Below are 24613 nucleotides of genomic sequence, written 5' to 3' on the forward strand. Positions count from 1 at the left end.
TTATTCACATGCACAGCTGAGAAACAAAAGAAAAATTTGTAGCAGAGAGGGGAGAGCCACGATCCCCAGCCCAGCTCCTTGAGCCCCAGTGACCAGGCGGCACAGTGGAAGCCCTGATCAAGTTTCAGGTTGTCTCAAACGATTATGACAATAATCCCTATACCCTCTGCAATCACATGAGAAAGTATCACCAGGGATACTTGAACTGGTGATGAGAGCTGAGGAGCATCAACTCAGGAGAGTTCAATAACTTGCCGAAGGTCATACTGCTAAAATAGGACAGAACCAGGACCAGAACTCAGGTCCCTGGGACGTCAAGCCCGCTGCAAGTGCCATATCCACAGCGGGAGAAGGGCAAACAGGAGAGAAATGAGTTCCAGGTCTGCTCTACAAATCCCAGCATCAGAATCCCAGCCCCTTGCACAGAAGAGGTTCTCAAAACTCCCTCCTGACGGATGGCAAATAGGGCTTGGTTGGTGGATGTGACCTCATTTTATTTGGCTCTCTCTGCGCCAGACGTCCCCCCAGCCAGTGTCAGCCCGAGGGCCCTCACGCATCAGAGGCCAGACTAAGGCTACCGTAGGAGGAAGTGAAAGTTCTGCCTTACCCATGAATCCTATTTTACATATAGAACCACTTCAAAGTCCTCGTACTGTGACCTTCTAGATCTTGTTCTATGTATTCACATACATGGGTGCATGCATGTGTGTGTGAGCATGTGCCCATGTGGGCCCACATGCAGACGACGTGACTTTACACGAGTAAGATCCTACCACACATGTTCTACAATGCTACTTATCAGGGATATCATGCCGACCCACGACGGTGGGATTATATAGACTCTCTGAGTCTTTTGCACAGCTGCACGGCACCCTATAGCAAGTGTGGACCATAATTTATTTTCCTCCCCCACCATGGATATGTGGGGTATTTCCATTCCCGGCCATTATAACCCCAACCTTGCTGCAATGATCCCCATACCTCTGTGTGGAAATGTCCATGAGATTCCAAAGCCTGGATGCCGAGAGGTGGGCCGGCTGGGCAGACACTCTGTACCTTGTGCCTCTGAAGAGACGTAGACAAACTGCCTTCTCAAAATGCTAGATCAATTCCCCTCACACAGCAGGGCAGCAAGAGCCCCTTTTCTTGGATGTAACTTGGAACCCAGGGTTCTGTCTACACAAAGGCTTTTCTAGTCACCTCCTAGTAGCCTGGGAGGCCAAGTCCCCTGGACAAAAGGAGGAGTTGATCTCTTGGCTCACACAGATGGCCACTGCTCCACTGCCGGGGGCACCTCAGAGGAACTCTGGCCCACGGGAGCCGGGAGCCAGGAACTACATTTACAGGATCAGAACTGATAATGAGCTTTTATGAGCTCTGGGGACCATGAGGAACACGTATTAATGTCGAGCGTGCCTGTCAGCCACGCAGCCTGGGTGGATGTCACACATTAACGAAATTAAAGGCCACGGCCACCCTGGGAAGGAGCTGTGGGCTGCATGTCAGGTGATGCGGGTAGGCTGTCAATAACAAAATTACTTTCCAGGTTTTGTACTCCCGAGCCTGAAGCTGTCTCCAGTCTTCAGAGGAATTCTGCCTTCCTGCCGCCTGAGGGGAGATTAGTTTATTACCAGTCAGCCTGGAGAGGCAAAATCCAGCACTAATCCTAATTCTCATTTAAGCAAATCTGCATTGTGTGAGAGAAACCAGCTGGGCTCGGAATTTCTTCCTTTTTCCCCTGAGATCTCATTCCAGCCCCCTCCTCTCTGTGCGGGAGGGAGGTCACTGCAGATGTTAGACTCAGTGCTCTCTTGGGAAGAAAAGAATCCCAGGGTTTAGGGCCAAGAGGGGGACTGGAGCTGGATGACAAGAGGCAGCATTGAAAGATGGTGGCTGGGCAATGAAGGTTGCTGTTGACCTTGGTGTCTCGGGCTGTGGAAAGGAAAGGCCACCACTGTCCAGGCCCCAGACTTACTCTTGGTTTGTACAAAGATCCCCCACGTTGAAGTGGCACAGGTTGAAATCCTGAGTCCACCTCTAACTAGCTTTGACCTTGAGCCACTGACCTTCTTAATCCATGCCTCAACTCCTCCTCTGAGAAACAAGGCTCACCACAGCTGGTAACTCCTAACCTGTGTGAGGACTGCGTGAGGAATGTGTGCACAGTGTGCACAGGACTTAGAGAGCCTGCCGTACAATATCCTATTTCTTGAATGTAAGACTCCGTGGATTATAATCGCACCATTATTTTATGGACTTCTAAGAAAGAAAACACTGCCAGTTAATTAATTATGACTTGTCACTTTTTGAACGATGCCTCCTGGTTCCAGAGACATGAAAATAGAAAAAAAATATACATAAAGTGTGCCTTGGACTCCGTGATCTATAGTAAGAGCTTAATCAAGGGCAGTGGATTTGATGACTGTTAGCCAAGTCCTTCCATTTTGCAATGTCCAGCTCAAAACTCAGATCTTTTTCCTTCTCTTCTTTCCTCTAAACAAAGCAAATCTGCATTGTGTGAGAGAAAGCAGCTCTCAAGGTATAAAATTCCGAGGGCCACTTTGGTGTCCTGGATGAGGCCCCACTGAGACTTTAATCTCTACCCTGATGCTTCCTACTCTATTTTTAAATTAAAATAGAACATATATACACAGCAGTGCATGTACTATGAGTATGCAGCCTACTGAATTGTCACAAACAGAGCACCCCTACGTAACTGACACCCACATCAAAACCTTCTCTCTGTTTTCCAATCATTGTTTCTCTTCCATCCCATGTCTCTCAAAGTATCCCTGCCTCTCCATCCCACGGCCTCTGCCCTTCCCTGCCTGGCTCAGCCTTATCATTGTTGTCCGCTTGCTGCAAACAGGCTCCAGACCAGTCTGCCAGCTGGGGGCTGGTGGCCTCTGTTCCCTCCAACCTGCCTTCTTTGCTGTAAGACTGAGTTCATAAATGTGGAGTATCGTTTCTCTCTCCTGGCCTCCCTTTGCCTACACATGGGGCCTTTTGTCATCTGATCCCTGGCTGCCAATCTTTCCAGGCCCACCTTCAGATCCTCACAATACGCAGACCCCACAGTCAAACTGAACTCGCCTGCAAAGTGTGGACAATCACAGCCCTACCTCGCTGGCCTGAGCTGGGGACTAGGTGAGCTAACGGATTGTAAGTGGTTGCCATGGTACATGGCACAAAATCAGCAGCCGATGAATAAAGGCAGAAGGAATTCCATAAAGTAGAATCTGCTTGCTACTTTCTGTAAAACTGGTAGTGGCCGTGATTGGTGGTTTCAAGTTATACGTCTCATAGCCTTCTCTCACTTCCTCAGGGGTCTACACAAAGAAAAGATGGGGTCTACACCCCAGACATATGCTAACACTTAATTCACTACAGCTGAACTTCCTAATATTTTATATAATAAGTTTCTAGGTAACATTGAAGACAGCTGGTTTAGAGTCTCTTGATATCCTAGAATCCCAAGTCAGTATGATTTCAGAGAAGGAAGAGAGCTGGGAAGACTTCCTGGAAGAGGCAGCAAGGAACAGAGGGAGGGAAGAGATGAGCCCAGTGATAAGCCGTTTCCTGGCTAGCTCCTCTCTCTCCCTCCCTCCCTCCTCCAGCCACCTTACATCTCTTCCTGGCTCCTAGGTGGAACTGCCATCCTTCTGAGCCCTGTGACCACAAGGACTCCCAAGAAGGAGCAGCACCTGTGAGACCCTGGAGGTGGCTCAGCCCTCTTCCCACACCAATGCCAGGCCGCCAGATCCAGGCTGGGCCACTGCCAGCTGATGCATGGCTTGTTGACACATAAAAGCTCTGCAGTTTATGGCTCCAAAGCAAAGCCAGGGCTTTGTTTTACTTTGTTTTAAATTAGCAATGCAGGGGATTGGGGTGGGGGTGGAGGGAGGGAGAGGAGCCAGGAGAGTTCAGGAAGAGTTCCTGCTGTGTCCTGCATGTCAACTATCCCCTGGGCAGCTCTTAATGAAGCCACATCCTGTCTCTGCACCTTCTCTCTACCTGCACTTGTCTCGCTGCTTCCCAGCACCACTCCCTCTGTCACTCAGCCCCATGACCTTCTGTTCCCATAGGAGTCCCTGAGTTGACCTGCTAATTGTACCCCAGGGTCACAGTGCGGCTGAGGTGGGAGCCATGACATCCTTAGAAAGATTGGGATTTGTTTTTGCTCCAGGAAGGGAGAGCCACTCCCTACATATAATTGGGCACAGCAAGTGGGCATTGGCATTGCTGGCAAGGATCCCAGTGGACAAGGAACTCCCAATCTGAGCCCTGTAGCTCCTGATGGCCTGGGGAGGGTGGAAGGGACAGGGTGAAGTTAACAGAGGAAGCTGTTTATTCTCAATGCAATCGCCATTAGTAATTAGCCCCACCTCCACCCCCCGCCATAATTCCCTTTAGGTCTGAGACTTTTCTGCAGATGGCATACGCTGGCCAGGGTCTCTCGTGCCCTCCCCATGAGACAGACGCCAAGATGCTCAGATGAGCAGAAAGGAGACTGTGTGGCCTCTGGGAGCCTAAGACTCCCTGTCACCAGCGGGCACTGCCCTGCCTCCGCTCCCCCTCTGTCCCGTCTGGAAGTTCTTTCTTGTTACCTGAAGGAGGTAAGGCAAGAACTCTCCATCCTATCCATCCACTAGAGCTCACTTTACACTTGATCTTCCCTCTTCTTCCTCTCACACTGCAAGCGGAGGGAGTATTATCACTCTTCCAATTTTATACATGAGGAAAGTGAGCATTTTTATATAACTAAACGTAGCTGCGTTGTTCATGGAGAAAGGGACACAGAAAACATAAATGATTCTATCCATAACGTCTGCTAAGTAAGGCTCACTCCTTCTCAGGAGACACGCGGGGAGGGGGCAGCAGACCTGCTAGCAAGTGCCCAGCATCTTGGACCTGGGCTTCTGGTCCCAGAGAGACCGATGATTGCAGAGACCTGTCCCTGAAGGGGACCCTAGCCTGCCCACCCCTACTCCACAGTGTCATCTGAATGAACAGACAGATGAAAAACATGGAGACATCATGCTTTTACCAAATGACCAGCGTCCTCCTCCACTCTAACAAAGATAGTAACTGAGGCTCAGAGAGGTCAAGTGGCTTGTCTGCAGTCACAGAGCTGACCCAGGCTGAGGGAGGACCAGAACCCACGATTCTGTCTGCAGCCTGAGACCAGCCTGCATTAGGACAACCCCATATGTCCATCCTCCCCTGGATGCATCTGGGAGATTCTCAGGCCACTAGACTGTGTGAGCAAAGATACCTGGGGGTTCAAAGGTGACCAGACCAACCGGTGCTTCTGGTACATGGTTCAAGAAGAGCCAAGCTGAAGCTGGCTTTCGTACAAATTGTGTCTCCACATGTTCCAGATCTTGAACTCAACATGGATCTCCTGTGCAGTCTTGCACATACAGGGATACGTGCCCAAGGATCTGCCACCTCTGAGAGAAGCAATACGGTCATGCGCCGCTTAACGATGTTTTTTGGTCAATGATGGACCCCGTATACAATGGCGGTCCCATGAGATGATAACGGAGCTGAAACATTCCTATCGCCTAGTGACACATGCCATAGCCATCATAACATCCACTAGTGAGGTCGTGACTGCCGTACGTTGTAGTGCAATGCATGTCCCACCTGTTTGTGGTGAGGGCGGTGTGAACAAACCCACTGTGCGGTCAGACGTATAAAACTATACCACATGCACTTACGTACAGTACCTAATACTTGCTGATAAACAACTGTTACTGGTGTACGTATGTACTATACTATACTGCTCAGCATTATTTTAGAGTTTACTCTTTCTACCATCACAAACAAAGTTTGCTGCAGAACTGGACGCCCTGTTACGCCGTCAGCAGCCTCATCCATCTCGTGTTTACCGCGTCTCTTCAGTACATCATTTCTCTTGTGCGTGATGTAATCTTGTTGTTTTATAAATACACTCTAGCCTCTGTGTACAGTGCCTGTGGTCTACAGTAGTGTTCAGTAATGACCTAGACCTTCACGCTCACTCACCACTCGCTCACTCACTCTCCCAGAGCAACGTCCAGTCCTGCAGGGCACCATTCATAGTGAGGTCCCATACAGGGGCACCACCTGTTATCTTTTATTCCATAGTTTTACTGGACCATTTCTAGGTTTAGCTAGTTTTGGATACACAAATACTTCCCATTGTGTCATAACGGGCTACAGTATTCCGTGCAGTAATACGCTGTACAGGCTTGTAGCCCAGGAGCAAAAGGCTACGTCATATAGTTTAGGTGTACAGTAGGCTGTCCCATCTAGGTGTGTGTGAGTCACTGGGATGTTTGCACAGGCACAAAATTGCCTAACGAAGCATTTCTCAGATTGTATCCCCATTGTTAAGCGATGCATGACGGTATTAAAAGCCACATGACAGTAATAGAGATATTTCCAAACTGGCCACCCTGCAGCTAGCAAGGAAGCTGAAAGCTGAGTACTTATAACCAGAGTTGAGTGAAAAGGCCAAACCCCACGGCCAACCACAACTTTCTTCCTCAACCTGGGACTATTAATTCAGGCTTTATAACCCACAGGGTTGTGGTGGGATCTGGGAAAACTGCACCCTAATTCTTTGTAATTCTTCCTTGCTTAAGTCCAAGTAAATGCAAATGGCCTGCAGGAGGTAAGACCACAGAGCCGTTAACATTTTGATGGGTTTTCCCAACACGTGGAACAAGAGAGCTGTAAAATTCGTAATGCAGAGATTAATAATTCCAGCCACATTTTTCTCTCCCCAGCTTAAGGTGGCCAAGAACTTTTTACCCCTTTAAACCTTGAGTAGGAAAGAAAGGCAGGAATTCAGAGAGCTCAGTCTTAAGAGCCCTACAGAGAAGAGACAAGACTGGTTTTCTAGACAGAGTGTGTAGAGCTCTCCAAACACAATTAACTGGCAGAAGCAGGGAGGGGGCTGGTGAACCTGCACGGGGGGTGGGAGCATCTTTGACTCGACAGAAGGACACAGCCAGTCCAGGAGAGGAGCCTGCTAATTCCTAACAGCAAGGCTCACCTTCCGTAACTGACAAGAGGCCATTCCTCTTAACATCCATGGTCACTCACTTAGCTGGCGTCTCTGAAGTGAATCTCTCTGTGCTGCATACTAGGTGCTTGGGATAGAAGGAGCAGGAAGACAGCTCAGCTCAACAAATCCTTGATCTCAAGAAACTCAGTCTAGATGGGGAGAGAGACAGGGAAATTCCCGATAACAATAAAACATGGTGGTGACAGAGGCAAGTGCGGCTGCCCTGGGACCCTGGGAGGGTTGGGGGAGGCACCTCAATCAAGCCGAGTTTATGAGCAGCAGGTCACACCCTTTGGGGAATTCTGGGTCCTCCTTCAAAACTTTCTTTTGAAAATAAATGCCACGTAATATTACATGTAGAAGAGGAGGTGAACAATGTTTTCTAGTGTCTGATCAGAAAGAGTATATAGATACTGTTGAGAAAAATGATCCAAAACTTGGAAATACGGCAAGGAGAGACCTGTCTTTCCAGCATCAGATTGGAGCATAGTTTAGCAGGTCTGCCCAAGGATTATTTAACTATCTCGGGGATTATGTAGGAATGTAACTTTAACTCTGGTGAAGTTACATGGAAATTTGTACGTTTTATAGAAAAGATAACTCCAAAGGTTATGATTCTATTGCCCTGTAGGGCATTAACCAGGTTTGTGTCCAATCCAGCCATCTATTCCAGCATTCTTTATTCTTTCTCCAATGCCTCTATAATCACTGTTCCTCTAATTCTCCTGAGAATCAGCTTTACCATCTTGCTGGCTGGCTCTTTCATTAATGAGTTAAATCAATCTTTGCCCCATGCTCATTTTACATTTATATGAGATTTTATAGGATTTATACTTTTTTTGGAAATTATACTTGACTGTACATGCCCAATTGCACACACGCGCACGCACACACACACACACACACAATGCACAGGGGAAAAGCCAGAAAGAAATATAGCAAAATGTTACCAATTGGTATCTTTATGTAATTGGCATATACATACATGTGACTTTCATAATCAGGAAAAAGAGTGATAAACATTATTTTTTAAACAGAGAAACACCCTCCCCCATCTAAACACCCCCATCTAAAGTTCCCCAAATGAATGGCTAATGCAAACTCTGCTTTTCCTGTGTGTGGGACAAGGCTTCCTGTGGATGCTCTCCTTAAGGCTTCACTGCCACCCTGTGTGCACAGGACTGTTAGTGTCCCCATTTGACAGAAGAGGAAATGGGAGCACAAGGAGTCAGCCTGGGAGCACAGGTCTGAGCAGTAAGGGGGGACGTGAACCCCAGGCAGCCTGGCCGCAGAGGTTGCCTGCTTCACTACCCTGCCAGACGCCGGCCTCCCACGTGGAAAAGGAAGAAATAAACACATATGCGGGGCTGCCAGGGTCAGGCTTGTAGAAGACAGTGTTCCCACCCATTCCCAGAGCACACAGCATGCGAGGAAGCCAAGCACAAGCCTCGCCAGCCTTGAATTGAATTCACATGTGTCTCTCCTACACTTGTAGGCCGGGACCAGGTCTCCATTCTTGAACCTCCCATGACATTGGGATGGGGGCACCGTGGGTAACAGGCAAATGTCTCAGAGCACCTCTCCACTTGCTCTGATGGCAGTGCCTCTAGCTATATCCTGCTTAGGAGCTCGAAAAAGCCAGCCTCGCGTTAACAGTTCCCTCCGTCTCTCTTTGCCCACACAGGCACTGCAGAACTGGTTTATTACCTAGCTCCGCAAGCAAAGGGCAGCCTAGCTTCAGCAAAGAGGGGGGTCGGTGTGTTGGACAGGTCCCCAGCCTAGGTACCCTAGAGGACCAGGGCTCTGCCTCTAAGTACTATGTGACCTTGGGCGAGTCCCAAGCCTCTCTGTGAGCCACAGCACCTCGCCTTTAAAATGGGCAGGGGGACCCACTGTGCTGGGACGCCCTAAATGTGCTGCCAGCATCAATCTCGCTTTTGCTGCCAGGGTATTTTACATGCAGCAGGCGTGGAACCCTCACCAGCGACCCACGCCTATTGATTCTCACTAAAGCTCTTCATGTGGCAGGTCACTACGGACTAAATCTGTGCGGAAATTAGGTTTTGAGGGAGGAATACCATATCATGTGGAAAACCAAAGAGGGGAGTGTGGGGAGTGGGGAGAGATGCTTCATTTCAATGGGGCTCTTGAGAGCCCCTACAAACCACCCCATCTGTGGGTTCATTCTGGTCGCAATTTATTTATGTATTTTGGTCAAATACACTTTCCTAGGTCTCCAAAACACCTGCAGAATCAAGCAGGATGACTTGGGTAAATACTGTGTTTCAAAAGCTTCCAAATAAAAAGCCCCATTTTCTTTAATTGAACAATAAATATCTATCCAGCCTTTACCTGTAACTGTGAAGACACAGGAGAATCATTCAGAAATGTCAGCCGCTAAGTAAGTGTCAATATTGAAAGACATGTCTCTAGATGATTAATTAAGATCAATGGCCAAAAGAAACACAGGAGAGCCCTCTTCTAAGAACGGAAACCGATACTGCTAGTCGAGCCCAGCTTCTGATTCCTGGGTGAATGACAATGAAACTGATCTCGATTTCATTGTCTATCAGTTTCATTGTCTATTAGCTCATGGCCTGTGATTCTCAAAATGGGTTCCCCAGGGGTTCCTTGGGACAGACCGAAGTGGAGAAGAAGTGGGGAGGGCGGAAGAGCCCCCACCCTAGTTCACACGGCGGCTCCATTATATTTCATTCTGGTGGCCAAGTGGTTTTTATCCAAAGGCATCATGGTGACCCATGAACCGTGTCACTTGGGGATGTAATGCCTCTAACTCTGGGAAGGGCTTTCCTTGCCAGGGAGCAAGTCCACATCCCTAGCAAAAGGGTCTTCCAAGACAGACCACAAAGCCACAGGAAGACCTGGCAGGCACGGGAGCACTCACTGGTCCCAGGTCCTTTACCTCTCTCAGTCCGCACAGCAGCCTTACGTAATAGGTGTTGCTCTTCTCTCCATTTTGCAGATAGAGAACCTGAGTATCAGAGAAGATGGGTAACCTGCCCGAGGCCACACAGCTCCTAAGCCAGGATTTAACCCCAACACCCTGATTCTTAATCACTGCCTAAAATCTAACTCCCCAGAAAGCCATAGAAAACCACGCTGGAAGGGGCTCTGGGGATCACTGGTCCCGCTCATCCTGTTTACCATGGGTAACTGAAGCCCCAGAAAGGATAAGGGACTCACCCAAGGTTCATAATGAGTTTGCAGCGGAGCAGGATTAAAACTTAGACTCCCATCTTGAAATCCTCTTTCTTTCCACTCCACTGTGGCACCACTGGGCCACTGGGGACAGCATGGTTTGGTGGTCAAAAGCTTAACTCAAGTGCAAACCACTGCCCAGTTGCAGACCGAGCTCTGCGATGCTCAGCCTTATCGTGGTCCAGTTTCACCATCCTTAAAACGGGAACGATATTTGCACTTAACCTACAGACCTATTGCAAGGATTCCGCATAACAGTATATTCCCATGTGGTGTGTTCTCAATCAATTCTAGCTTCTCTGTCCATGGGACCTGGGGCAGGGTGAAAGGGGGACACGAGATGAAGTGGATCCCTCTGGTGGATTGGGGGCAGAAAACACATGGTCTATGTCCTGAGTTCAAACCCCACCCCCATTTCCCTAGTCCCCTCTGCCAGGGACATGCGGAGGAAGTCAGGAATGAGACCGAATGAGATGCTGTGACATGTCTCTCTAAAGTCAGAAGTGAATCATCCTCTTGAACTTGCCATGTTTCTCCTGACCTCATGTTAATTTCCAACTCAAAATAAAACGATATCTCTCCAATACCAAGAAAAGTAATTTCAGGTCGGCATACAGTCTGCCTAATGAGATCGAATCCACTCACTTGCAGAGTCAAGGAATTTAAGCTGCAGAAAGGACCTTATCTCAGAGCATCTGAGATACCGCATAAGAAAGTGATCATCTCTCTAAATGTAAACTGGTAGCCTGGTCTCTGTTGGGAGGGAGAAAATTGAAGCCCAGAGAGGTTGAGTGATTTGGCCCATGTCACACAGCCACGGAGCCAGTTGGTAAAAGAGACAGAATGAGAACCAGGTCTCCTGACCTCAGGCTTTACTAGGATGGGGTGGGGAAAAGGGTAAGAGTGGAGGGAGGGAATGACAGAGATGGAAAGAGGGAGGGGAGTGTGAGTGTGAGTTTCACTACTGTGTTTCCCCAAAAATAAGACCTAGCTGGACAATCAGCTCTAATGCATCTTTTGGAGCAAAAATTAATATAAGACCCGGTCTTATTTTACTTATGTAGGCACACCCCATCAGGAATACTATACTATACTATACTATACTATACTATACTATACTATACTATACTATAATACTGGGTCTTATATTAATCTTTGCTCCAAAAGACGCAGTAGACCTGATTGTCCAGCGAGGTCTCATTTTCGGGGAAACACGGTACATACATTTCAGTGTGTAGTTGCGACAGTGTGAGCCTCTGAGGTAGAAGGAAAAACATTTGGGCCATTTGAAGTTCCACCTTCACTTAAATTAAGTGTGAGAAGATGAGTGTGAACAAGTGTGAGAGTGGATGAGTGAGCAAGAAGGGTGTGAGTGGCGAACAAGTGAATGAGTGAGTGAATGAGAGGAAATCCAAGAGCTGGAGAGAGAGAGAACAAGAGGAAGAAAAACATGTGGGACATTTTCAAATTCCCACAGTTGAATGAATCAACAGGAATTGTTCTGAGACAAAGAGGCCATTTCAAACAACATCCTTTACACCAAAGTCAACCCCAAATGTTCCACGAGATGCTTTCTCATAACCAATTAACAATAGCAAAAGTAATATTCACAATCATAGTTAGGACTCCTGAGCAGCAGTGATGAGCCAGGTATGATTAACGCCCACTTTCTAGGTAAGGCTACCGAGGTTTGGGGAAGGGAAGTCACTTGGTCCCCACACCTCCCCACCCAAGTTGTTTCTGGGATAAGAAAAACTGGTAGTCAGGAAAAACCCAACCAGAAAGCTTCTCGTGGAAGCACTGTGTGCCTGTGAACCATCCCCTGGAGACAGGGCTGTTCCCGGCTGTGGGCAGAATGGAGAAGCAAGGAAGGTACCATGGATCGGGGAGTGAAGACAGCATGTTCCCAAGTTTCAGCTGCCCACAAGGTAAAGCAGATGCCTGCCTGTGAGGGAGAACCTGGCACCATGATAGGTAGGATTAGCTGCCGGGAGCTGCGGTCAACACCTCACCTGGCGTCTTGCCCTAACTAGGCAGAGGCATATCCTGCCCTTCCATGCAAGCTGGGCCCTGGTGCAGGGCAGACCAGGAAGAGGAGGACTACCAGTGTCCCAGAGAATTCCCATCTCCCACCCCAACATCAGCAAAGGGAGCACTGGGTCCAGGTGGCCACAGCTCAGGAACCACCAAGTCTCCCCTTCCAGTGGGCATGAGGGGACACCACCAGGCCAGCTGTGGGGAGTGGCAGAAAAGGCATGCTGTGCACTTTCTAATCGTAGTGTTGTGCTAAACCCAAAACAATCTTTTGGAGTGGCTGCTACTCTTCTCACTTTACAAATGGGTAAACAGGCTCAGAGAAACTAAATAACTCACCCAAAGTCGCCAAGATGGTAAGTTTAGAGAGAGTCAGGATTGAATCCCAGCATGACCAGGAGATCTTTGCTCCTGCTAACTCATCACTCATCTGCAAACCCACTCTCTGACACAGGTTGGGAGTCCCAGACTAGCATTTTGTTGTGGGTTCCAAATGCAAGTCCCAGCAAAGACCCCGAAGGAGAATGAGAGAGAGGCACACCCCATCCAAAGGGGGCAGCTGCAGCTCACCCCCAGTCCATTCTTGTCACACAGAAGTTTTATAGATGTAAACAAGCCCAGAGAGGGTCCAAGGTTACACAGCGAGGCTATCGCAAAGCAGGAACTGGAACCTCTCTCCCCGTTTCTAATCCAGGGCTCTTACTCTCCACTCCACGGGGCCTCTCACAACCAATTAGGAACCACTGGAAAAGCCAGCACCATGATGGTAACCTCATTCATCTCCAACATCTGTGGAGACACCTCCATCTATCACACCTGTGTCACTGCCTCCCCGCTAAGCAGTAAGCAGTGGAGAAGGCGTCCAGGCTGGCTGCAGGCCGGGGTCTCAGCCCAGAGACAAGGCTGCAGCCAGGACTGGGCCAGGCGTCGTTCTCGCCCTGTTCCCTGGCATCAAGACGGAGATCTTCCCTAATGCAGCTGAGACTGGTGATCTGACATTGCTGAAAACTGCCCTTTTCTGAAGTGATAATACACACACACCCAGTGAGGGGCTCCGATGTGAAGGTGTTTCCAGCAGCAGCCGGGGGCCTCTGTTGTCTCACCACTTTCTGTTTTTATTAACATTTGCAGGAAAACTCACAGTGCATTTTGCTGCAAAGGAAAACCAAGCCATCTCATTTTCTCCCTTCAACCAGGCAGATGGCTCCTTTTGGTTCTTCTCCCCTCACTCACGCTAGAAATTCAAAAACAAAACTAAAAAAAAAAGTGAAAAGTTCCCTAACATCGGCCAATGTGTTTTTTGAGACCATTTTGAACTAAATGTGCCTGAAATTGGGTCCTCAGACGGTTGTTACAAGAGCATTTCTTCCTTCGGGACAGCTTTATCGTCACCTCCAAAGTCTTCTCCTTCCGTGGAGCTTTGGGGTTTCCAGGGGTGGCCTGGGAAGGTACCCAGCATGCTCAGCACGTGGAATGATCACCATGTTCTTTAGCCCCAAGCGCCCCAGTAAAGCTTGGCTGCAGCCATTTCTGGGGTGCTCCCAGAAGTGAAGGGAGCACCCCAGAAATACCTGCAGTCTTTGGGAGACGTCTGGCTACACCCAGTTGTGGCAGAACTGATGTGACAGGAAGAGGACCCAAGGGTAACTCAAAATGTGGGGGATCCCTGCCTCCTGCACATATCTTCCCACGAGGTCTAGTCCAGCCCTCTCCCAAACTTCTGGGGACTCGTTTGTCCATGGTGAGGCACGGCTGCCCTGCACAGGCCGCTGCAACTCTGCGCTCCACACCCCACGTGCACTCGGTTACTTCAGCCTCCCACCAACCTGCACAGCTGTTATCTACTTTCACACAGACGGAAATGGAAGTATCAAGACTTACCCAGCCCGAGGTCACACACACCAGAAAGTGGCAGGGCCAGAATCCACCCAGGAGACCTGACCCCAGACCCCAGCTCTAACCACTGCACCACACGGCTCTCTTCCCGTGACCCACTGAACTGGCCGGCACAGGCCCGGCCCTAATCCTGTTGCTCATCACCCCGTAGATCTCTAAGCAGTCATCTGCTGCCTCCAACATCACACTGATTTCAGACACAGCCCTTGGTGACGCCTTACAGCACAGGTTCAGGGCCCAGGAGGACCCGTACAAGCACACCTGTGTAAACCCACACTCATGGGGTAAAACGTGCTGCCTCTGTGTATAGCCTCCTGTTAACTTATAGGAGGGACAAGCACACAAGTGAGCGGAGAAGATGGCCTGCCACTCCCCGCCAGAGGCTTCTTAAGAATAATGTCTTCCGAGGAGCCTCGTGCTTCCTTCTTGGGGCACCAGGCAGCAGCGGGAGTGTGAGGGCCAGGAGCCTGGCCGGGACCAGTAAGAAAGGGCCTCTGGCTGAGGGAGCACAGGTACGAGAGGAAATGAGAGTGAGCTGGGTGCTGGGCAGAACCTGTCCTCCATCCCTCTGTCTGGTAAAAGTACCACCGGAGTCACCCACACGACGGGCACCTCCAACTGACATCACGAGAGAAAAACTCTCTGTGTCCTCAGAGAGAGGGATGGAGTGGGCCTGAGACTGGGGCGAAGCTTGGGAGATGAGAGGAGTGGGCGAGAGGGCCCAGCCCGAGTCAGGGACCAGGAGAGAGTTCCTTATGGCAGGTGGGCATGGATCAGGGGCCTTAGGACCCAGAACAATCTCCACTGTGCAGTGTTGGGCTGGATGGTTAGACACCCTCTGGATGTACTACTCTCAGCCTCAAGTCTTCTCTAAAAGTCTACTACTGCAGACAATGGAAGAAGGAAACAATGAACGGTCAGCAATACCAGGAGCCCCTTCCCACACTAAACAGCTCAGAGGCAAAAACCCCCTTAGGAAGGAAAAGGCCAGGCTTTGGGTGGTTCAGACAAACCCTTCCCGTTTCTCCCATACCCCTCCATCGATCATTCCGGGATGATCGACGGAATTCCATAATCTCAGCACTACAGGTTTCCCCTTCAATAAAATGGGAATTAAAAATCTCACCCCAATCGGCTTGTTGGGATCAAATGAGATGATGTTTATAGGTCTGGTGTTTGCACGAAGGAACTCTGCTGGGCTTCTGGAGAGAAAGGGAAGGGAAGAGAGATGACATGGCAGGTGACTCCAAGCCTAGCACCTGGCTAGGCCCCTGATCTGGCCTGTGCTGTCCCGTTTTTCCAGGCAAGGAAAAGGAGGCTTGGTTAGGATGGAAAACTTGCCAAATGTCATGCAGCTGGTGAGGGGCAGCGTCAGGATTGGAACTCAGATCTGTGGGATTCAGAAACCAGAATTCTCACTTACTTACCGACTCATTCAAATGCCACTCACAGGCTACAGCTGCCTTTGAATCTCTTCCTTCTAGAAGAGCATTTGATTTTTTAATCTCATATATTTCTCAATAGCACACGTGCATGAAGTCAGACACACAACTTTATTTAATATATTATTATCATTATTATTGTTTTGCCAAAAAGACTCTATCAGTGAGATCTCCCTTTCTTTACACTCTCACACAAACACACACACACCTCTCAAACCGTTTTGAATGGTGTTTGAATAGTGGTTGGGCTACTTAGAAAAAAAAAAATGCCCATGATTTAAATTCAATTACATAGCAACCACTTTTTAAAAAGAATATTTTTATTTGAGCTCATTGTGCAGCAAAGCATCAGACACTTTCTTTCTTTAAACTACTTTGAGAAGAAAAAATTATCAAATGAAAGGAGGAAAAACTATGCATATCTTCCCAGCTATTGAAAATAATGCTGATGAATTTTCCTCTCTTGCTTTTAATTTATTTAAACAACAACCCCCACTTCCATCAACAATCACGCCTGGACTTCCTGAGCACTCTTCTCCAGGGAATTCAAGGCTTTTTGGTCAAAGTCCCTGATCATGACTCCAAGGGGTGACTCTAGAGTCGGAAAGAGACCCGTAGAATAAGCAGCCCCACTCCCCAGTGTGTGGATGAGATGTCAGCAGTCCACGTCAGAAACGAGAGCTAGTTCAAGCCAAAGCAGAACTAGGCTCTAAACTGTGACTTTCTGGACTCCTAGTCCAGTGCTGTCCCCATCTCTTCAGTCGGGGAACAATGGGGACAGCAGTAGTTCAAGGGGTGGGTCTAGGCTGCCATCCAGCTCTCTTAGCACTGCCACCACACTCTCCCAATTCCATGGTTTTCCCACATCCCCAGGCCTCCTGGGGCCCACCAGGCACTGAGGTTGGCCCCTGGTTTTCCCATCAGGTCTCTGGGCTCAGAAGAGGGAAGGGCTCCGGGAAAGCTCCCACCTGTGACCCCAGTTCTAGCCCCTCCCCAGTACCACAGCCCCACCTCCATCTCACTCAGTTTTGCACAAAAAGCAGGCAGCGGCCTCAGAGGTTGCTCTGTTTGCCTTGGCTCCGCAGCCTGCTTCCCCAGCAAGAAGCCACTAGAAAGGAAAACAAAACAACAGAAAGCCCTTTGATCTGCCAACAGAAGACCCTGGAGGAAGGTGGAAATCACCCTCTGTCATGACCAGCTGGCCTTCCTCTCACAAGTCCCCTGCAAAGGGCCCTAGGTCTCTTTCACAGACGCCCACCTGGCCCAGGCACCTGGAGCCTATGAGATGAAAGGGTTAAAGTGATATCTGTGGGCAACAAGCAGAGGATGTTGGGGGGCGGGGGGGGGGGGTGGAGGTGGGGGGTCCAAGAGGAGGCCAGAGAGGGTCAAGCAACTGTAAGAGAGGAGATGGCCACTGACCCAGTTCGACATTCCACAATAGGTGGTCACTACAGATTGTCTGCTTGGTGGAGTGTTGGAGAAGGGGCGTGTGTGAGAAAAGCATTCCAAGTCATCAGTAGGGAATCAGTCAACGTATCACGGCTATCCACAAGGGAATACCAGGCATCTATCACGAAAGGGTGTGCTAAGGAGCGGACACATGAGTTGTGCCTCTCCCGTACCTCATGGTCCACGCAGAGACCCCCTACAGCCTCAGGGGACAGTTCTGTTCACTGGTAACCCGCACTCAAGTCCCACCTTCAGTCTCTTGGCCAGAAGACAGGCTGAAAGTACCACGTTTCCCCGAAAATAAGACTTAGCTGGACCATCAGCTCTAATGCGTCTTTTGAAGTAAAAATTAACATAAGACTCAGTCTTATTATATATCAAGCCTGGTATTACATTATATTATACCCAGTATATTATATTATATTATATTATATTATATTATATTATATTATATTATATTATATTATACCTGGTCTTATATTCTAGTAAAATAAGACCGGGTCTTATACTAATTTTTGCTCCAAAAGACGCATTAGGAAAAATAAAAAGAGATGCATTAGAGCTGATGGTCCAGCTAGGTCTTACTTTCGGGGAAACATGGTGTCTGGATGCTGATGTCCCCAGGAGCAACCTTCAACCCATGAGAGGCGGAAGTTGATGACTGCTTGCTGGTACGATTCTGAGGCCAGCGCCACACAATCACGGGGATGGATCCCCGGTTACTCACAGTAAGAGGCTGCTTATTATCGCACCTTTTATTGGCTCTCCTCCCCTCTCTGCCCACTCACGTCTCTGGGACCAATCTCATCTATAAACTATTGGTACCCAGATACTGGCTTATGGTAGGCTTTTGGAGACACCCAACTAAAACAAGACAGAAGTACATGTGCTCATGCAGAACAAGTGAAAACAAAAGGATGCGGAGCAGAAGGTATGGAACATCACCAGGTATATAAAATGAAAGATGCTGATATGCTTATGTCCCCAGGAAACAATTCAAACGAGACCGGAAGCTGGTAACACTGGACTCTGGGCAAGGAGACTGGGTGAAGACTGAGAGTTTCCATTAAATAGGCTTTTGTTCTATTTCCATATTTTCCGATTATTTTCCTCCTAAGCCTTTCCCCAGTAAAACATGATGCTTTTCAAAGCACTTCTGAGAACTGGGAAATCAAATGACTCCTGGGGAGGGAGAAGACCCTGGAATTGGTAATCTCCCTCACTTCCTGGAACCCTCTTACTTCCTTGCCACCCCATCGTGGCCTCCTTCTCAGCCCGGGTTCAGAAAGATAGGTCCCAATTCCCTCAAAATTTCTGTAGCTGCCACTGAACAAGGGATTAAGGGCTGGAAGGGAGCAAGGGGCCAGGTGAGAGGCCTCTGAGACCCCTAGATCCTGCTTTCTCCCCAGCCTAGCCATTAAGACACAAACTGGCTCCAACAGGGAAGACCCTGGTTTCCTGTAAAGGAGCATAGCCAGGAAACAGACCATCTTGAGAATGGGCTTAGGGTTCAGACCACCTGTGTTTGCATTTCTACACCTTTGCTTCCCAGCTGTGTGACTTTGGGCAAGTGACTTAACCTCTCTGTGCCCCAGTTTCCTCAGCCATAAAATGGTGATAATCACAGTACCAAATTAGAAGGTGTTATAGGCTGAACTGTGTTCCTCTACATTCATATGTTGAAGCCCTAACCCCAGTACCTCAGACTGTGATTGTATTTGAAGATAGGGCCTTTAAAGATGTGATTAAGTTAAAATGAGGCTTTTGGGTGGGCCCTACTCCAATCTGACTGATGTCCTTAAAAGAAAAGGAGGTCTGGACACCCAGGAAACACCAGGGAGGAAGGTGCATAGAAGCAAGTCTATGTGAGGACACAATGAGAAGGTGGCCGTCTGCAAGCCAAAGAAAGAGACCTCAGAAGACACCAGATCTGCTGACACCTGGATCATGACCTTCTAGCCTCCAAAACCGTGAGAAAATAAATTTGACATGAATTAATTTATTTACTCCTCACAACAGCTCAAGAAACCAGATATTATTTTTAGTCCCATTTTATGGATGAGAAAAGGAGACACAGAGAGGTTGAGTAACTTGCCCAAGGCTGTGGAGCTGGTGAGTGGTAGAACTGGGACTGTACGCCATTCTATTGGATGAGACCAGACTTGCAAGTGCCTTGGCCCACTGCAAGTGACCAATACATGTTAGCCATGCTCTTGCCCTGAAAAACACTGGACTGCAGGGGAGAAAAAGGAGGGAGGCACCTCCTGAGCACCTACCAGGTACCAGGGATACAGGGATGAGCAAAGATTGACAGGGTCCCTGCCCTCTGGGGCTTACACTACAGTGAGGGAGATAGGCATTAAATAACCACAAAGACAAGTCAACAATCGCCCAACTGTGATGAAACCACATTAAGGAGGGGATGGTGGAACAACTGGAGCCAACAGATGGGGGAATGTGGCCCTCTTGGGAGTCCAGGAGGGCTTCCTGGCAGAGGTGATGCAGGGGCTGGAATCTAAAGGATGAGGAAGAATCAGGTAGTTAAAGAAGAAGTAAAACAGCATTGCAGGGGTTGGGGGTGGTGAGCATGTAGAGTCGCCCTGTGCGGGTGGGGGCAAGAGAAGAAAGCAAGGTCACAGGTGGGCTGGAACAGAGGGAAAAAGGCTTGGATGGGGGAGGGGCAGAGGCTGCCGGAGAAAGCCTTTTGAACACAAGTGAGAATCCACTGAAGGGTTTCCAGCCAGGAGGCTAACATGATCACGTTACACAACAGATGTTTTCCCTAACCAAGTGTAAGCTGAACTTCGGTAAATCAAATTTTATTTTTAAGGCAGTAGGGAGCAAGGGGAATTTGAGAGTTCGTTTATCTGTAAATTGAATGAGGACCCCCTGACCCAGCTGGTATTGTATAGATCTGGCCTGCCTCGAATGAGGTACACCAGTTAGGTAATAGCCCTGCAGGAGGACTGGCCTCCCTTCCATGTGTCAGAGTGACATCCTTCTGTTCCCCCAGAAGTCGTGGGAAAACCCAACACCACAGATGTGGCTCTACCCACCGGGCCCCCACACAGCCTGTTTCCTGTGGTGACACAACCTTCCAGGCTCCCCTTCCCCAGCTACTCCTCATCCTCCAAGCTGCAATTTGCACTTCACTCCATGGGGAGGCGAGGGCTACCTCCACCCCCAGATATAAGGATCTTTCCTGAGTTTTTCATGGCATCCTGGGGCTCCCACCTGGGTTGTTTCCTGTGGTGTCCCTAGATAAGAGTGGCCCATGGGTAGAGGCCTCCATGCATAGCAAGGAAGAATGTGTCCCAAAGAAGTTGCGACTAAGCATTCATTCATTCACTCATTCATTCAGCATGTGCGAACTGAACATCTATTGAAGCCCAGGCACTGAGCTACCCCCTGCAGGCTCCACGGAGAACAAAGCAGACAGGTTTCTGGCCTCATTCCATTAAGGGAAACCGATAAGAAATAATCGGAATGATTCTAACACTCACTGAATACTTTTGAAGTGCCACATTCAATCCTAAGAGATACATGTATGCATTTGAATCACATTTTATCTTCATAAAACCCTGTGAGGTAAAATGGTGGCACAAAGGGGTCGAGTAGATTGTCAAAGATCCAAGGACCTGGCTGAACTGGGATTTGAACCCAGGCCATCATGTTCAGAAGCCACACTCCTAACCCTCAATGGCACGCTGCCTCCTCTGCTCTCATTGCCTGGGGACGAGGCTGCATGTCGGAACCCTCAAACCCTCCTGGGCCCCTACAGGTGGGCTCTGTAGCTGACAGCCATCTGCTTTCCCTCCAGATACAGCACCTGGAGAGAGGAGCTCAACTTGCAGAAGTCAGTGATTTCCTGTGCTAAAGGTGAACCCAGGATACACAGTAAGCGAGAACAATTCATCTCAACCAGAGATTCTCAACTTGAGAAGAGATGAAGGAGATGGCAGGCAACTCCACAAAGGTACACTGAAAGAATGTAAATGGTGCCTTTCATGCAGTCGTTTCAAAGCATTATTTCTAGAAAACACGCTATCTGCAGTCGGTTACAATTCATATATGTCGCCGTTTTCTGAGCCCATACTGAACACCCAGGACCTTTCCAGGACTGTCAAGAGGGAGCAAAGATTTCACAAATGCTTAGTTGTGGACACAGTGTGTTGGATGCAGTTACCGCCTTTGAAGCTCATAACTCGGCCACGAGGTGGGTAGAAATCCCCACTTTATAGAGAAGGACCCTGAGATGTACAGAGATTAATCTACGAATCACTTACTCGTTGCATAGTTTTATGAACTTGGGCAAATTACTTAACCTCTTTGTTGGTTTTCTTGGCTGTAAAACGGGGCAATAACATACCCACCTGCTATGGGTTGAATTGTGAACCCCCAATTCACAACCTCCTGGTACCTGTGAATGTGACCTTATCTGAAGATAGGGTTCAAGTTAAGATGAGGTCATTAGACCCTAAACCAAGATGACTGCTATCCTCATAAGATGAATAAAGATGAACGCTGGGAGAACACCATGTGATGACAGAGGCTGAGATTGGGGTGATATGTTCATAAGTCGAAGAACACCAAGGATTGTCAACGGCCACCAGAAGCTAGGAGGGAGCAAAGTGTTGGCAGGTAGAGCTCTGCCAGCACCTTGATTTTGGACGTCTAGCCTCCAGAACTATGAAAGAATACACGTCTTGCATGAAGCCCCCAGTTTGTGTCACTTTGTTACAGTAGCTCTAGAAAGCCTCACAGGGCTCCTGAGCCGGCCCAAAGCCCTGTCTCAAGTGTTCCTACAGGAGTTGAGGTCTGGGGCTAGGAGTAGTGAGGTGTGTTTGAGGAACCACGCGGTGCCAACTCACCTGGCCTGTGTGCCTGCAGTGCTTCTCGGAGAAGCCGGGAGTCAGCGTGCCTTCCTAGCGTCTTGGTGGCAGCTGCAGTGGAAGGCCAATTTATGCAGTGCCTACAAGTGTCCACTATGCCCAAAGGGGCAAGAGACCACCTCAGAACCCTGTCTTTGAAAGCCATCCTTTCCCAAAGACCCCTCCACTCCAGGGTAAAGCACGCCAGCAATTCCCACTGCGATTCCCACTATTCAGGGGGACAGTTATTCTGGGGGTGTTTCTGTTTTGGCTCAGCAGTGCCTCGTTCCCCTAGGAGCTAGAAGCCCACAGCAGATGAGAACCCTAGGCCTGCCCTGCTGGGGGGAGCCCTAAATGTCAGGCACCAGGTGGCTGCAGGGCTGCTCCCCCAGGAAGCTGAGGCACTCTTGGCCGGGGAGAGTGCTGCAATCTGTCCCAGCTGGAGAGGCAGCAACACAGGAGGGGGCCTCTCTCTGACAATGGTAAATTAGACATGAAAAGACGGGCCTAAATCCAAGGGCCAGGGCTCCATATTCTTCACCCATTTCAAATCGAAGTCATATTAGTTCAACCTAAGAGCTCAGCCAGAGGCTGCCGGGGATGGATACCCAGGGCCTCTCCATCCAAGACACGGTCGTTATGGGTGGGCATTGCCAAAGGCATCTCTTCCTTCTTACTCAAGTGGGAGAGGAGAGATGTACAAATGTGTTGAGACCTACAATGTGTCGGGCACCTGATTAGCTTTTTAACTTTCCCATATTCTTCCCATTTTGCAAAAGAGAAAACTGGGGCTCAGAGAGATGACCAAGTGCCCAGTGGAAGAGTCAGGTTTCCAACCTAGTTCTGGCCATCTTACTGTCTGCAGAAAACAGGGCGGGAGAGCCTCATCTGGCCCCCTCTCCTTCCCTGGCCAATTCCATGAGGGCCAGCGTGGGGCTGCATAGGTGAGACAGGAAACACAGGTAACCTTGTACATCATTTGGGGGACACCCCAAAGCTTGAGTGCACAGCAGTTCCCAAAGCAGTGCATATAGGGCCCAAATTCTTATGGCTTTCATTACGAATATCTAAAAGTATGTATGGCTTCTCTCACCTCATGCCCTTCAGCTTCTCCCTCAGCTTCCAGATAGTTCCTGCAGCTTCCCCTCCCCGGCCCCTTCTCCTCCTGCCCCATGCACACACATAAGATGAATACAGAAGCTCCACACCATTACGATATGGGAGGTGGAAATAGGAGCAGAAGTAGGTACTGGAGGATTCTGGGAAGTTCTCAGAGAATTTCAGTAAAAGCCAAAGGTGGTCATGGGAGCAACTAAAGGTCAAGGACTAAAGGTCAAGGGCCCACCTTAATGCCCTTGCTGTGTATTTATTCCTTTGCTAGTCCCTTGGGCCTCTCTAAGCCCCACTCCCTCCAGTGTATTATAGGCAATATATGATCTGCCCAGAGATATAGTTCCACGTACAATAGTCGGTAATCTATAAAGAGCAATGCACATCATGGATTATTAGGAAAAGGAATCTTCCATGTTTTAGGGACTATGCACCAGGTCGATGCTAGAAGCTTTAAAAGCACCATCTCAATTAATTCTCACAGTACTCTATTAGGGAAATGTAAATGGAGGGAGTTAGTGCTCAGCAAATATCCACCCTCTTCCTTACATTCTCAGCCTCCCTTATAGCTGGTTGGGGGCCATGTGACAGTTCTGACCAAAGTACTAGAGCTGAAGTGATTGATGTATGTCGCCTCCTGGCTGAGGCAGGTTAGTGTTAGTGTGCCTTTTCCCTCTCTCTTCCCCTTCTGCAGTAACTGTGGGTGCCACATAATCCAGGTGCAGCTACAAAGATGGTGGAGTGACTAGCAGCCTGGGTCCCTGAATACCCATGTGGAGCAGAGATCCACGTTAGACAAGTAATGTGAGCGAGAATTAGCCTGCAGGGTTAAGCCACCGAGAATTTGGGGTCATCTGCTGTGGCAGCTAGTGTTACTTTACTTAACGGTATCATTGTTGCTATTATTCTGAGTTTGACAGATAAAGAAACCAGAGCCCTATAGCCAGTAAGTGGCAGAAACAAGACTCAAATGCAGATCTGTGACTCCAACACACATCCTCTTTCAATTACAACCTTTTGTTGCTTAATAAGATCATTCCCCTCCTGGAAGCAGTCTTGCCCCAAAAACTCCTTCCCCTCACTGTCCCCAGGATGGCTGAGTAAACAATGCAGGATGAAAAGAGGGAATCCCATAAGGCATTCTGAGCCTGGAAAATGATCAAAAGCAGGGAGGAAGGGGGCTGACTGAATCTCAGGGATATCTTCCCTGGGGCTTTGGAGCTCACAGGAGGTTTTGAAACACGAGGAAAGATCACATAGTGGGTTAGAGCAGAAGATGGAGAATCAGATCAACCTAGGATCACACCCCAGTCCCATCACTTACTCTCTTGATTTTTCTGAGCCTTCCTTTCCAATCTGTAAAACGGGAACAGCATCTGAACCAACCTTGAGGGTGGAGGTGAGAGAAAGCATTGGTTAGCTCCTAGCTGATGGTGAGCACTCCCACAGTGTCTGTTACTATAAAGAGCATCACTAGGATGGCTCAGAGCACCAGCCTTGCCGGAAGGGGATGGGGCAGAGATACAGCGGGGGGA

The 24613-nt window shown here is 48.9% G+C and overlaps 1 protein-coding gene across 3 annotated transcripts in view; it reads right to left on the bottom strand.

Moving 5' to 3' along the window:
* The window catches only part of TSPAN18 (tetraspanin 18), a 174629-nt gene that overhangs the window by 145193 nt on the left and 4823 nt on the right, over positions 1 to 24613 (bottom strand). The gene's annotated exons all lie outside the window — the stretch shown is intronic.

This window comes from Rhinolophus hipposideros (assembly GCF_964194185.1).
Source record: "Rhinolophus hipposideros genome assembly, chromosome: 10".
Taxonomy (NCBI): domain Eukaryota; kingdom Metazoa; phylum Chordata; class Mammalia; order Chiroptera; family Rhinolophidae; genus Rhinolophus; species Rhinolophus hipposideros.